We start from the raw sequence: 13,961 nt of genomic DNA, 5'->3' as shown, positions 1-13,961 counted from the left end.
CCGGCAGCACCATCCTTTACTTCTCCCCACGTTGTTCAGAGCTTGGATATAGGCTAAAATCCTGTAACGAGCATCCTCACCCTGATGTCATTCCTGGAGAAAATCAAGTATTCTACTAGTTTTCCATCTCTTAGGAAGGGACTCTAGTTTGAAATACCAGCTCCATAGATAAGGGGCTGCCTCAAACAGATCAAACAGTAATTTGTTCCTGTGGGTTTTTTTTTTTTTTTTTTTTCTGAGTCCTACTTTTGAACTTGAGGAGGCCACTCTTTGCTGCCTGATCCTGACTGAAGTAGCACATAGAAATCTTTTGTCTTTTCAGGGACAAGGCAAGTGAGCTGGCCCAGCAATCTCTTTCATGCTATACAAGCACTAGCTTTGCATTTTTAAAAACTATTGTAAGTGTGTCATGCAGCGAGGTTTGCCAAAGGCAGGGAAAGGAGAAAAAAAGAATAGCAGAGTGGATTTCCTACATGCGAGTTTTAATGATTCTGGAAAACCATCAACCTGTCTCAAATTTCTGTACTAATTTCACAGTTTCCCACAAATGGCAAGAATGCAAAACCATCAATTAGCCTCCTGGTAATTATATTTTAAAGAGCAATCCTTTTTCTTGATAATTCTAACAAATGGAAAAATTCAGTTCATTAAAAACCCAAACACTTGATGATGTTTATTTCATCGAAGAGCTCACAGTAAAATCACCCTTTCAAAGATCTCCCAAATGTTTACTCAGGTGCACACACCTGTGCTTTCGGTCGCCAACAAAAGCTCTGAGTGTGCAGGATTTCTGCTACGTGACATTCATTTACATACATTATGCAACAGAAACTGAGAAGAAATCATCAAGTCCTTGCTGGGAGAAGCCCGCATCTCTCTACTTACCAAATCAATCTGTAACTTACAAAGAGCTCTGCTATTTCCTAGCAACATGAGTAAACATTGTGCTATATCCAGCTCCCAAGATTTGTAACCATGTTAATCTGTGAGTACTCAATTTAATTAAAGATTAGACTTTTAAATTGTATTTTTAGTGCACAACAGTACTGCTAAATTATGATGATCAGCAGTTAAGTGTGCTTATGTCTGCAGAACTAGGGGAATGAAAATGAATCATTTATTTCCATCTTGATATGACTGCTCTTCTCCAAGGCGCTATTCTCCGAGTTCACGGGCCTTGGAGTTCCTTGGAATTCAATGGTTAAAACACAGCTTGGAGACCTCATTTATGAAAATTCCTTTAAACCTTTCACCACTTTGACAGATCCCGTCCAAGTTCACCGAGCCAATTCAAAAGTAGCTCTCAGCCTTTTTATACGTTTTCAATTACACCAACACAGCACAGCCGAACTGTCATGTTGGACGAAGTATATTTTGGTCACAGAGAGGCACGAGTTCCTTTCTAAGAGACTCAGATGAAAGCAGCATTCTCCAAACTGGAGCCAACAGATGTAAAGCTTTGTCTGTCTCAAACCATCCTTGACTTATTAAAGAAGGGATCTTCCAATTACTTAAACATGGCTGGTGTTCAGTTATCTACCATATGATGTCTGTGATGTAGGCTATGATTTTTTTTTAACTTTTTAGAATCTACTTCGCAAAAATACTGGCAAGCTACCTTGTCTCCAAACTGTTCCAAAGAGTTTAGCTGAGGAATTGTTCAAACATTTTCATTCATCCCCGCCCCACCCCCTCATGGCTTGTGACAGCAGGACTGACTTTTCCCTGTGTGCCCTCTGAGACACAAAAACCCCCAAGCAGGTCCATGAGCTTTCCAGCTTGAAACTGGTCATCAACAGTAAAACGGAGGATAGGCCTGATTCCATTTTCTATTTCACAACACTCTTTAATTGGGCTGAGGTAACCATACTCTTCTCTGAGACAAGAATCACTTCACAGATCAAATAGCAATAATTTCTTCCATTTTCAAACTTTGCATTTATCTGAATATGTGGTTAGTATGGGCTTTATGGGAGCGCCAATCTGTGAGACTTGGTTGTATGAATTATTTCAAGTGACATTTACTATTAGGGGTAAAGTGGACAAACAAGCACATGCACATTAGTGGGTTTGAAGCACTTGCAAAATTTCAAAAACTGTGTGTGCAAATGCTAATTTACTCAGGATATCAATCTCCCATTCTCCCCGGGGAGGCGTGATGAGTCCAAAACCACTGGAAACAGAGAAAGCTCTCATGACGATGACTCTTTTCAGCTCCCTGACACAGCAATTCCTTTCCTGTATATTGAATGTTCTGGATATCAGTTGGCCTTTTTGGTGTTTGGTCTATCCTATATATTTGGGGATTTTGTTGTTGCTGTTATCCTGTTAAATAAGACCATTAAGCTTTAACACACTGGGCTTTGTGTAAGCTGTCCTAGTACTCAATATTAAAAGAGATGAAGCCTGGAGCTCAAGCAGACTTGCAGGAGCTCAGAACAACTCTAGGCTGGGACATCCCTATTCACTGTAGAGGCTTCCTGTCTGTTCACAGTCTGACTCAAATGCAATTCTGTGGCACTGGACAGAGCCAGGCAGTGACAGGCAAAGGGAGGTCACGCAAGGCAAGCCCCCCACCCCATATACACACCAATCCCTGCGGCTCCTGGGGGTAACAAATAACCTTTCCTCATCCGTTAATGAGTTCCCACCATACGGAAGGCCAACTGTGGGCCTCCTACACACTGCATTCCTCACTGGGGGCAGGAAGATGACCGACGCATTCCCTGAGCTCAAGAGCCCACGTTCGAGGGCACAGTCAGCCATGTCTAACAGGGGCAACAGTAGAGGTTCAAGCTAATTGCTGAGGGAGCCAGAGACAGTAGTTGCTGAGTCTGCCCCTGGGACACCCTGTGCCTCCTCAGAGCCCAGGCCTGGAGTCCACCATGGGAGCCACAAGCCACATGTGGCTCCCGAGCATCACAAGCGTGCCTAGCGTCTGAGTTAAAAATAAAATACACATCAAATTTCAGAAAATGTGGAAAATAAGAAGGAAAACTATCTGGTTAATAATTTTTTTATATTATATGTGGAAATGCTAATATTTGGGATATAGTGGGTTAAGTTAAATATATTATTAAAATTAATTCTACCTGTTTCTTCTTACTTTTCTTTATGTGCTTACTAGAGAACCTGGAATCACCTAAGTGGCTCACATTCTTGGATCTATTATTTCTATTTGCCTGTTCTGGTCTAAGGAGGCACAAGGCAATGCTTGGGGAAAGAACCTGGGAGGGTGGCTCAGGGGCAGGTGTGGGCGCAGGTGGGTGAGCAGGAAGAAGGAACTGCATAGAAACGAGCCCCCAGGGGCCCCTCTCAGGGGCTGCAAAGACGGAGCAGAGGTTGGTATTGTGTTTGCTTCCTGAGCAGTGCACGCCTGCCAGATTCATGTGCAGCAGAGAGACCACACCATAAAGGCCAAAATGACAATCATCACATCACAGATAAATTAGAGGCAGCCTGTGGTTTACAGGGAGCCATGCTCTGCTGGGGACCAGACCAACTAGCTAGCCCTGTGTCTCCACCCCATCTGGCCGGTCATCTGGTCACTCTGCCTGCTCATTTGCAAAGGGGTGGTTGAGATGCCTGGGGTGCCTGGGTCCCCATTACTCTGTCTACTAAAGTCTCTGGAAATCAGCACTCTCAACATCCCAGGGGAGGGAGGAAGGTGCTAGGGAAGGAGACACATTTGTGCCTAGAGTTGTAAAGCCGCAAAGAATGGAAACTGGAGTAGAATCAATCCTTTACACTTCCTTTTTCCTAAAACATTACACTTTATTTCTTTGTCCACCCCCTTTCCAGCGAGATATAGACTACATGGAAATGCCATGAGCTCGGGAACCACATCTGTGTGCTCACTCTGGCTCTGAGAGGTGCCTGGCATACGGCGAGCTCAAAATAACCGCCTGGGGAGGGGTTCCTACGGAGAATTTGCAGCCAGCTTTGCAGTGGAGGACCCTTGCAGTCAAGGTTTCCCAGTGTGCTAAATGCACTCTGGAATGAGCGGGGAGCTCACCTAGCCAGGGTCCGGCAGCAGGGCTGTATGCGGGTATGAGGTGTTGTCACAGGGGAAGGAGGAGAGGAGCTGAGACCTGCCCAGCCCTTTCAGCTCCTGCACGGGAGACATTTCCAGCAGCTCCTGCCGCAGAAGCAGCTGTGTGACCCACTTCCAACAGGGGCACTGAAGGGTGGGGTGGGGGGTCAGGGCTAACAAAGGCTCAGAATTTCCGGGGCACCGACCTCATGCCCAGTGTGGTAAGAGAAGCGAGCGTGGAGGCCGAGCGAAGTAGCAGCGATGCAGGTGTGGGTCCTGCATTCAATCCCACTCTCGCCCCTTGCTAGCTGGGAGACGGGGTTCCTCCCCTAACTTCACTCCCCACCCCTTCCAACAGGGCTCAGAATCCGTGTCTTAGAGGGGTGCTTAGGGCTCTGTACTTCTCCAAAAGGAGTGGCACAGGGTAAACAGTGGATAAACCTGCAGGTGACCGGCAGGATGTGGTCAATATACTACAATGGCTATTACCTGTCTTCCGGATTACAGCTTTGAAACAAGGTGTCTGACCTGGAGGCTATGGAGCCCCGGCAAATCCAAAAACGGGCTTCCATGGATCCTGGAAGCCCGTGAACTCAGTGGTGTGGAGGCACATCTATTTTCTCTGAGCAAAGTCTCCATAGCTTTCATCAGAACCTCACCGGGCTCGAGGCCCCTGGGTGGCTCAGTCGGTTAAACATCTGCCTTCAGCTCAGGTCATGATCTCAGGGTCCTGGGATCGATGAGTCCCACATTGGGCTCCTTGCTCAGCGGGGAGTCTGCTTCTCCCTCTCCCTTTGCTGCTTCCCCTGTTTGTGCTCTCTTGCTCTCTGTCAAATAAATAAAATCTTAAAAAAAAAAAAAAAAAGCTCTCAACTGGCTCTCAGACTGAAAACTGGTAAAAACCATTGAGCTGCTGTGGCTTCCAAAATGTTTGGCTCATTTTACTGATCTATGGACTCAGTTTCTGAGTGATCCTCAGAACTAAGACTTCCCTCTGGCTCTTCAGGATGCCTGCATTCTATACACAGCAGTACAACGTCCATAGGGGAGCCCTTTATTATCTGGCAACAGCAGAACCGTAGGAATATCACGAAATTTCTAAGGGAGACATTCGTCTTCGTTTCAACTATGGTACCGGAGTCCTTACTGCTTTAGATACATCTTTCTCCATAGTCTTTTTTGACACATTGAAAGCCAAGGGAGGTAGGTGGCATGTTTTATTCTTAGGAGGTGGTCACTTCACGTTAGAGCAATAACAGCAAAAATCGTAATGGGTGAATTGGAAGAGCCCAATCAAAGCTTGATCCTAATCCTCAACAACCTAGAGGTGTGTCTGACGGCTGAACAATCTCCGGGAAGAAGGGACCTGAGTGGCAAGCAAGCCCCTCCAACTCTGTAAATCTTAGTTTCCTCATAGGCAGAAAAAGGATGTATACTGGTAATATCTCCTTCCTAGGGCTGCTGTGAGAATTAATAAGAAAATAATTGTAAGTCATCTGTTAAGCACCCAACGCAGAGAAAGTGCCTCATAAATATTAACTATTAAATAACCTCTTTTATGGCGGGGGCGGGGGGGGCGGAAGGTATTCCTCATCTGGTCTCTGAGCCACACAGTCTAGCTTCGAGACTGTCTTTGGGCGGCTGATGGCTGATATTTTTCAGCTTCTTCCTTGAAGTAGCTGTTAGCGACCAAGCAGGCAACGAGCATACCAAGCAGCTGGGAAAACAGTTGAAAAGTGTCTGAGCAGCAATTTCAAAGAGTACCTGCTTTCGGAGCCAACACTGTGAGATGCAAATTTAAGAAATCGAGTTAAAGGAAATAGAGTAAACCTTGAAAATCACCAAGATGAATGACTCAGCACAGAGTTTTCATTCATTCTTCTACAGTAGAGCTTCTTTTGAGGAGCCCCGCACTAGGCACAGGGATGCACAAGGAGCCCCGCACTAGGCACAGGGATGCACAAAGACGAGAAAGCCCCAGGCAGCTGTCACTGTCAGTAGCCCCGGGGAGAGAGTCACAAATCCCCAGCATTTGAAACAAGGTTTCAAAGTAAACTATGATGCAGGGCTGGGCAGGACCTGGCATTCAGCAAAGGCTTCTTGCAAGAGCAACACTTGGGTTGAGTGTGGAAGGAGGAGGGGATGTTCAAGGGCATAAGGCAGGGCCCTCATCATGGAGAACCCCGGCAACCACGGAATTCAAGATCAGGAGCTTGGTCTTCCCCCCGCCCCCCAGGGTTATGAGGTTTTGAATGGCTCTTAGGCAGTTACCTGGTTCGATTTCATCTATTTGTTCTTTAGAAACAAATGGTGGGGAGGACAGAGTTGAAGCGGAGAGACTGGATGTGGCATTTTCAGAGGGGACTTGTGCAGGGTGAAACAGGGAGGCTCTAACTCTAAACTAATGTGGGGAAAGAGTAAGATGGAGACAGAGAAGGCAGTCCTGGTGATTCACCAGGTGGAGGTCACATCGGGATCATTCCCAGGTTCACGGCTTGGGGGCAGAGAGGATGATGCGTCCACGAGGGAAAACAGATGCAAGAGCAGACACCGGCCCCTTTGCTTGCACTGTATCCACTTTCTCTTCTTTTCCATATTTTCTTTTTAGGAACCAACCCCTTCCTGCTTTCAGGCCATTGGGTTTAGGAGGGTTTTGCTGACCACCCTCCCATGCAGCTCCAGCATTTGCACATCTCCCGCCTCCGCACATGGACTGCTACTCCTGTTCCCCAAGGCTCCAGGCCTGGGCACGTCGTCAAAGACAAGCGAACACGTGTTCCAAACCCCTGGCCCCAGCAGCTGGTTCAGGCATGGGCATGTGCCCACTAATTCGAGTTAATCCCAAATTATTCTCTTTTCCTGCAGGGGTTAAGCTTGAAGCTGCTGATGACCATCCTACCACCACAAAGAAGAGGGGGAAATCAGACTGGATTCTTCCTGAACTTTTCCCATACAGGAGCCAACACATGCCCCTTCCCGCCTGACCAAGTGTCTGCTAGGTTTCTGTGACTTGCAGCCAAGAGCTGCTGATAAAGATAAGAAGTAAAGAAAACTGTGTCTCCAAAAAGAAAGAGTCTACGTCTGTGAGTGGTGGACTATAAAAACCTCCATGAGACAATAGTACCTTGAAACATTTGAATCTAAAAAAAGACATTTTAGGGATTTTATAGCAAATTCTACTGTGACTAATGAAAAGTCAAACGAGACTGCTTTAGAAAATGTTACCGTACCAGATCATGGCACATTCACTCATTAAGTTAACATTTATTGAGCATCTTCAGGGTTCTTAGGCTTTACAAAAGAAACTATAAAAGTGTGTGCTTGGATTTGAGTGGGGCTATCCGAGGCCCTTCCATAACGAGCAGCTGTGTGTGCTCTTCAGACTGTGGTGATGCTAGAGTGGCCAGGTGTTTCTGTCTGGCCCACAGCTGCCCTTGATGGTGAGGGCACTACCTGAATTTCAGACTGGCCATCAATAACCCAAGGCTGGCGAAGCTGCACCTCCACTGAGCCCTCAGGTGAAAAAGCACTGAATGTGTTTTGAATTCCTCTCCCCTCTAATAGAACAACCACTGACATTTATGGAGGAGCCTGGAGGACGTACGATGTTGGGCCTTCTTTCTTTACTCTCCTTCCATGAAAAGACCCCAACACTAGCATGGGTTTAACTCTTATTAATGCACCCACAGAGCTCTATGTAAGTATGCCTGAGCTGTCAGCTCCTATCCTGTGGGCTTCTCAGGGGCTAGGTCCAAACAAATCTGCAAGGGTTCATTGCCGGTGGGCAGGTGTTGGTTTTGCCATCCTGTGTCCATTCCCACTTCTGAGAGCATTACACCCCTGTCCTCTGAGGAAGCACCTACTGACTCCTCACTGTGTGCCATCTTAGTGGTGTGGTCAACCCATGGGCCCAGCTAAGCAGTGTGCATGCCATTCACATTAGGCCAAAGGTTTTCTCTCTCTTTTTTAAGGTTGTATGTATGTATGTATGTATGTATTTATTTATTTATTTAATTTGAGAGAGAGAGAGAGAGAGAGAAACAAAGAGCAAGGGGAGGGGAAGGGAGAGGGGGACAAGAAGACTCCATGCTAGCGTGGAGCCCGACCTGGGACCCGGGGCTCCATCTCACGACTCTGAGATCATGATCTGAGCCGAAACCCAGAGTCAGATGCTCAACTGGCTGAATCACCCAGGTACCCCCAAAGGTTTTCTCTTTGAGGCTATGCTAAGTCCAAGGGCAGACCTCCAGCTGTGTCTTCCGGAAAAAAACTTGAGTTCTTACTCGCCTGGTCCCCAAGTAGTTCTGTTTCCATCCTGAAAGTGGTTCTTCTGACTTGCCTTTGACCCTTGGGATATCCTCCAGGTTGCCTTTTGGTTTCTGTTGCTTTACTCTAGAGAAACTCAAGTCTATATAATTCACTGCAACTTAAGCACTAAGCTATAGCTAACGTTCACAGCATACTCTGCAGTTTATAAAGTACTTTCACATTCAATTTATCTCTTTCAATCAACCTTTCTGGAACTGAATTTTTCTCCTCCCCCCATATAAATCACTTATTGATTTCTCTATTTTTCAAGACGGCACAATTGTTCCTTCAGACACTTAAGCTTTTTTAAAATTTCAGAATGATTTTGACTGGAGGCTTTCAGTAGTGCCTTATCATCATCAGTCACCTAATCCTAAAATATGGGACCCCCCAGAGTGATCCCTTCCTTTTCCTTGTCTCTGCCTCCACCTTTGCCAGAGCCTTCCTCACCTCCCAACAATGGTTTGCTGACTCTGCCACCAGCCTACTGTCACCAAACCATCCTGATTCCACTGGCAGAAAGCTGTGACTCAACTTTTACTATTGCTGCATTATTCCTCACTTACTTGAGGTTTATAGAACAAAGACTACAGGACAATGATGGCATTCCCTAACCTAAATTCTGGGCTGCCCACTGATCTCTCTTGACTCATAGTAGACTCTTCCTTAGTAGAAAACATACACCAGAATGAGTATTCAAACATGTAGTAAATTGAAACAAACAAACAAAAGACTACAATTTTGGGGGGGCTTCCTCTCCTTATAAGTGGAGTCTTTCTACACCCCTTGAATGCAGGGTGACCTTGTGATTTGCTCTGAACAATGGGAGAGTAACAAACAGGATATACGCAAAGGCTTCATACTTGCTTTTTTGCTGCTCTTGGTACAGTGCTTGTCTTGTAAAGAAGCCCAGTCTCATCTGCTCAAGAATGGGAGTTACATGTCCTGGTCACCTGTTAACCTGGCTAACAGCATGGTAACTGCCAGACATAACTGAAGCCATCCCAGATCGTCCTGCCACCAGCTCACCCACCAGCGGACTGAAGATGCCCGAGGGAACTCCCGTCAAGAAAAGCAGAAGAACCACCCAGCTGAACTCAGCCCAAACCACTGACCATAGAATCATGAGCTTTCGTGGTTGCTTTAAGCAACTGTATTTTGGGGTGATTGGTTATGCAGCGACACCATAATGGATAAAACATCTGAGCTGATTTGGTCATTTTCTCCTCAGAACTCCTTTCCAATTACTATTCAGCATCTTGGGTGCTGGATCATAAAGTATCTTTCATGTGTCCTATTTCCTCCCTTCTAAGAGCCCCGTGAAGAGATTGTGTGTTTTATATTTTTATATGCCCCAAATGCACAAAGTGAATATACTATAACTATTTAGGGATCAATTAATGTTTGTCCAGGGCCTAGCCATCAGTCTTATCAATTCATAGTCATCATTTCAACACATAACTTGATCATTAACTTTTAAAGCTTAAAAGAGAGTGAAGATGCAAACCATAAAAAATGAAATCTAGTTATCCATGTGCAGTGCAAAATCATTCAAAGTATATATCATAAAAGTAACCGATTTATTGATTTTCAGTAAATTACTCCTTGTAAGGAGACCTGCCTATCAATCAAAGGCGCACAAGGAAACAAATATACAAGGGTAAAAGTTTCACAGAAGTAACTGTTTGATTTTCGCCAGGATATTATTGTTCTCCCAAGACACATATTTCTCCTATGTGGTTTGCAACTGTAACCTGACAGACTGCCAAAAACAAGGCTTCTATTCTAAGAGTGTCACTGATTCTCTTGTTGCCGTTCAATTAGATTTTGCATTTAAAAGAGAATTTCCCTTGTGTTTCTTATAATGGTGCACCTGCTCCTTGTGAGATTTCGTCTTCTGACAAGCAATGCCTTAAATCTAGCAAGAAAAACAGCTCCAGGCTTTCTCTGATAATATCAAAGATCATTTGTTTGTATTAGATGTTTGTGTGGGTTTCCCTCCTCTTAAGAACAGTAAAGTACTACTACAATTCCTTCCAAAACAAGAGTGCACACAAAGTTTCTTGGCCTCTGTTCCACATTTCCACTGACACCTGCACCAACTGCCTGGAATTAGCAAAGCTGCGACATAGTTTATAGAGAGATTCATCTGGCTAGTCATGTCCTTTCGGACATCAACACATGGTAAATGTCAAATCAATAAATGCAGCATCATTTCACATCTACTATCTCGTAACCTTTCCTCATGAAGTGCTTCTGATGGAGAAAATGAAGTTTACATTCAAAGTTATATCCCTTATTTTGTTCTATTTGATTTCTGAGATGTCCAAAAGACCCTTAAGAGAAGCACCATCTTCTTCTAGACTCGGGAACTCCCACGTATTTGGTTATGGGTAATCGTCAGTGAAAACTGCCTTCCGGAGAGACTTCCGTGATTGACAGCAAAATGTCACACCTTCTTCAAATAGTTTTAAGAACCCCTTAAAGCTATGTCCCTTCCACTCGAACCACACTGAGCCTAAATTAACATTGAGCTTCATCGGGAATAGCCAATAAATGTTTTCTCCCAGATGTCAACACATTAGCATACTGCTTCCCTAGACCTTGTTCTCTCTGCCTTTTAAAATTTCAATATGTACAAATGAAGCACAGATTTCAGCCCATTCCCAATTGGGATGTCTGCTCCGTAATAAGAGAAATAGGTTTTTTGCCTTCCTGCAGATTCAGCGAAGAAAGTGGTGCTTGAAAATTACGTGTTTAGAGTGACACCTTGGAGAACTGACATACTCTGCACACATGTAATCCTCATAAACCTCCCCAGACAGCCCTTATTTCATTTTGCAAACTGCACCCTGGCCGGGCTCCACAGCACGTGGTGTGTGGCGAGACGGTCCTGCACCGGCTCTCCCTTCCTCTGGGCTCTTCCCTGCCTCCAGGCTCTTTGATGGGCACTTGTCAGTAATAGTCAAGAAGAGCCAGGAGGCCCAGGCACCAGCCAGGGTCAAACGGACACCAACAGTACTGCTTCCTCAATGAACTTTCCCAAGGAAAGCAACATTCCCACAGGAAAAAACAACACACGTTCACCCCCCCCCCCACCCCCCCATCCTCTCCTAGCGGACCATTGAAAATGAGCAACAATGCTGTTGCCTTTTTGTTTCGTAGACTTTCTTCGCTGCAAGCAGTAGCGTGTTCCTCAAAGAATGCTAGTATTTCCTGTGGAAACTGTATGGCTGCCAGGAATGGCTCATAATTTTCCCTTCTTTTCTTTTCGTAAAAATGAAATAAACAAAACGTGGCATTTAACAATAGCCAAAATACCAGTTCACCTCACTTACCACCTGCAGATGAAAGTCATCACCACGAGGGAAGGCCAAGAGAGGCACATTTCCCGGCTCAAATCGACGCGGACGAGCCTGGGAAGCAGGACAGCGCCCGGGGCAGGTCTGAGCCCTGCGGCTGGACGGGGCAGCCCGGGAGCCCCGAGGACGCGCGTGGGGCTCCCCGGGGCGGCAGCAACCCCAGGCGTCCCTCTTTCGCGTTATTATTGTTATTTGGTACTGTCGCTGTTACTATTACTTGGCCCCTCATTATCTGGACTCTTAGGCGCTGGGGCACTGCCCATCGCCGCCTCCGATACGATGTGAAGGGGCAGCACGGATAATAACCACACCAAACGGGCAAAGGAAAAGAACAATCCTTTGGCAACCGAGGTGGGGGCTGTCTCCCCCCCTTCCCCAGAGTAAAGCTGCCGCTCGGCAGCCGCCGCCGCCGCCGTTACTATAGAGACCTTCCCCCAAACCCTTGCTGCAGTGGCACCGCCGCTGCCCGGGCAGCCGGGACTCGCGGCACAAAGGGGGCCCCGGGGGCTGCGGGGAGCAGGGGCGACACCCGCCGGGGTCGCCCGGTGCAAACTTGGACAGGCTCAGTCGCCCGCGCCGCCGCCCCCCGCCTCCCCGCCGCGCCCGCCGGGGACCTGGACTCACCGGGGGCGCCCGGCGCGCCGGCGACTCGGGAGCGCGGACCGACTGACGGACGCACGGGTAGACGGCGGCGGCGGCGGCGGGAGCAGGAGCCGCCGCAGCGGGAGCGGGCGGGCTGCGGGCGGCAGAGGCGCTGCCGCGGCCCCGCTACGTCACAATGCGGCCGGGCCGCCGGCGTCGCTCCCCCGGCCCCCCAACGGGCGCGCGCGGGGCGGGGGCAGCCCCGGGGCGGCCGGGCGCGGAGCCGGCGCGGCGCGCGGGGCGGGGGGGGCGGAGGACGCGGGGCGCGGCGCGGGCGCACCGCCGGGGACGGGGGCGCGGCCACACCGCGCGGGCTGCGGGAGCCGCCGAGCGCCCCGCGCCCGCCCCCCCGGAGACCGCGAGTCCCGCTCCGCCTGGCTGACGGCGACCTTCCCCGGCCGGCCCACGCCCCTCCCGCACCGCCTCCCCGCCCGCCCGCCGGCCCGCCGGCTCCAGTCCGCGAACCTGCGCTTCCTTCTCCACCTCTCGCTCCTTCACCTCTGCCGCCTTTGCTTCTCCGCGGCTGGGCTTCTTCTCTCCTCCCCTCCTACTTTTTGCCCCCGCTTCCCTCTTTCTCCTCCGCCCCCTGCTTCCCCCCCCACCGCCATCCCCCGGCTCGGCGGCCTCTCTCCCTGGAAATGAAATCCCCCCTCACCGGGATCCACGCGTCAGCCGCTGCCGCCTCGTTGGTCCCCAAGCCAGTCCGGCGGTCCAGCCTGAACCGGGAGAAGGGACTCGGGGAGGGGAAACGGAAGGTGGGCACAGTCCTGGGACACTGCTGAGCTTGGGAAGCCTTTGGCAGAGGATGTGGCGCTGGCACGGAGTCCTCGCCCCCACTCCTCCCTCCCGCTCGCGAGGCTCGCCCCCTCCAGGACTTCGCCAAGGAGTGGATGGCAAGGGATCTTGGCCCGGACTGTCCTTTGCTCCGGCGTGGGTGCTGGATGGAGACTTCGGTCTGAAATAATGGCTCTTTAATTCGACAACGTTTACTATTCTAAGGGCCCTACAGTAATATTAACTTCGCTTTTACCGTCTTTTTCTTAATGGGAGGCGGGGGTGGGGGTGGGGGTGGGGTGGGGGGGTAGCTGGATGAGGCGTGTGGGCAAGCCGGCAGTGGTGACTGCCTCTTTCCTTCCTTATTTCCGAAATGAAATCAGGGAGAGTGGAAGCATTTATGGTAACGTTGGCTCAGGACCATCTGTCTTTTGCCCTTTGGAAAGCTTTAAATGGTTTTTAAGAAATCTCTTTCCCAGGAGAGATGACTCGGAGAAGTTCACTCAGCAGAGCTATTGAGGGCCACTCTCTTGCTCCAGGGTGTGGCTGCTTGCCTGATGTTGCCCCAGAGAAAAGTGTGAGGAAGCAAGTTCTCATCCATCCATTCTCTTTGTTCCCTTGCCAGTTCCAAGGGAGCGAGAGTGGCGCCACGGTCCTGGGAAACTCAGCGCTTATCTGCGTTAATGGTACTGGGGATGTGTAGCATGTGTTAGCCTGTCATTGAAAATACATCATCGATAATATATTTACTACACAGAATAAAGATAATGTACCATATATTAATAGCATATAATGTATTGCTGCATATGTTAATAATAATATATATTTAATACATAGCAACC

At 48.4% G+C, this 13,961-nt stretch overlaps 1 protein-coding gene across 4 annotated transcripts in view; it reads right to left on the bottom strand.

Annotated features, from left to right (window-relative positions):
* LOC113929810 (synuclein alpha interacting protein) overlaps positions 1-13,749 on the bottom strand; it is a 155,260-nt gene extending 141,511 nt beyond the window's left edge. The window contains exon 1 of one of the 4 annotated variants that reach the window (XM_027606979.2): positions 13,001-13,749. The gene's annotated coding sequence lies outside the window, so the exon portion shown is untranslated. Of the gene's footprint in view, positions 1-11,679; positions 11,720-12,327; positions 12,446-12,810; positions 12,883-13,000 lie in introns of those variants that run through there. The other 3 variants (XM_027606980.2, XM_027606981.2, XM_027606982.2) reach the window with 3 other exon arrangements.
* Positions 13,750-13,961: the final 212 nt, after the last annotated feature.

This window comes from Zalophus californianus, chromosome 5 (assembly GCF_009762305.2).
Source record: "Zalophus californianus isolate mZalCal1 chromosome 5, mZalCal1.pri.v2, whole genome shotgun sequence".
Taxonomy (NCBI): domain Eukaryota; kingdom Metazoa; phylum Chordata; class Mammalia; order Carnivora; family Otariidae; genus Zalophus; species Zalophus californianus.
Note: the sequence above shows the minus strand (reverse complement) of the source record. Positions and strands in the feature narration are given on the sequence as shown.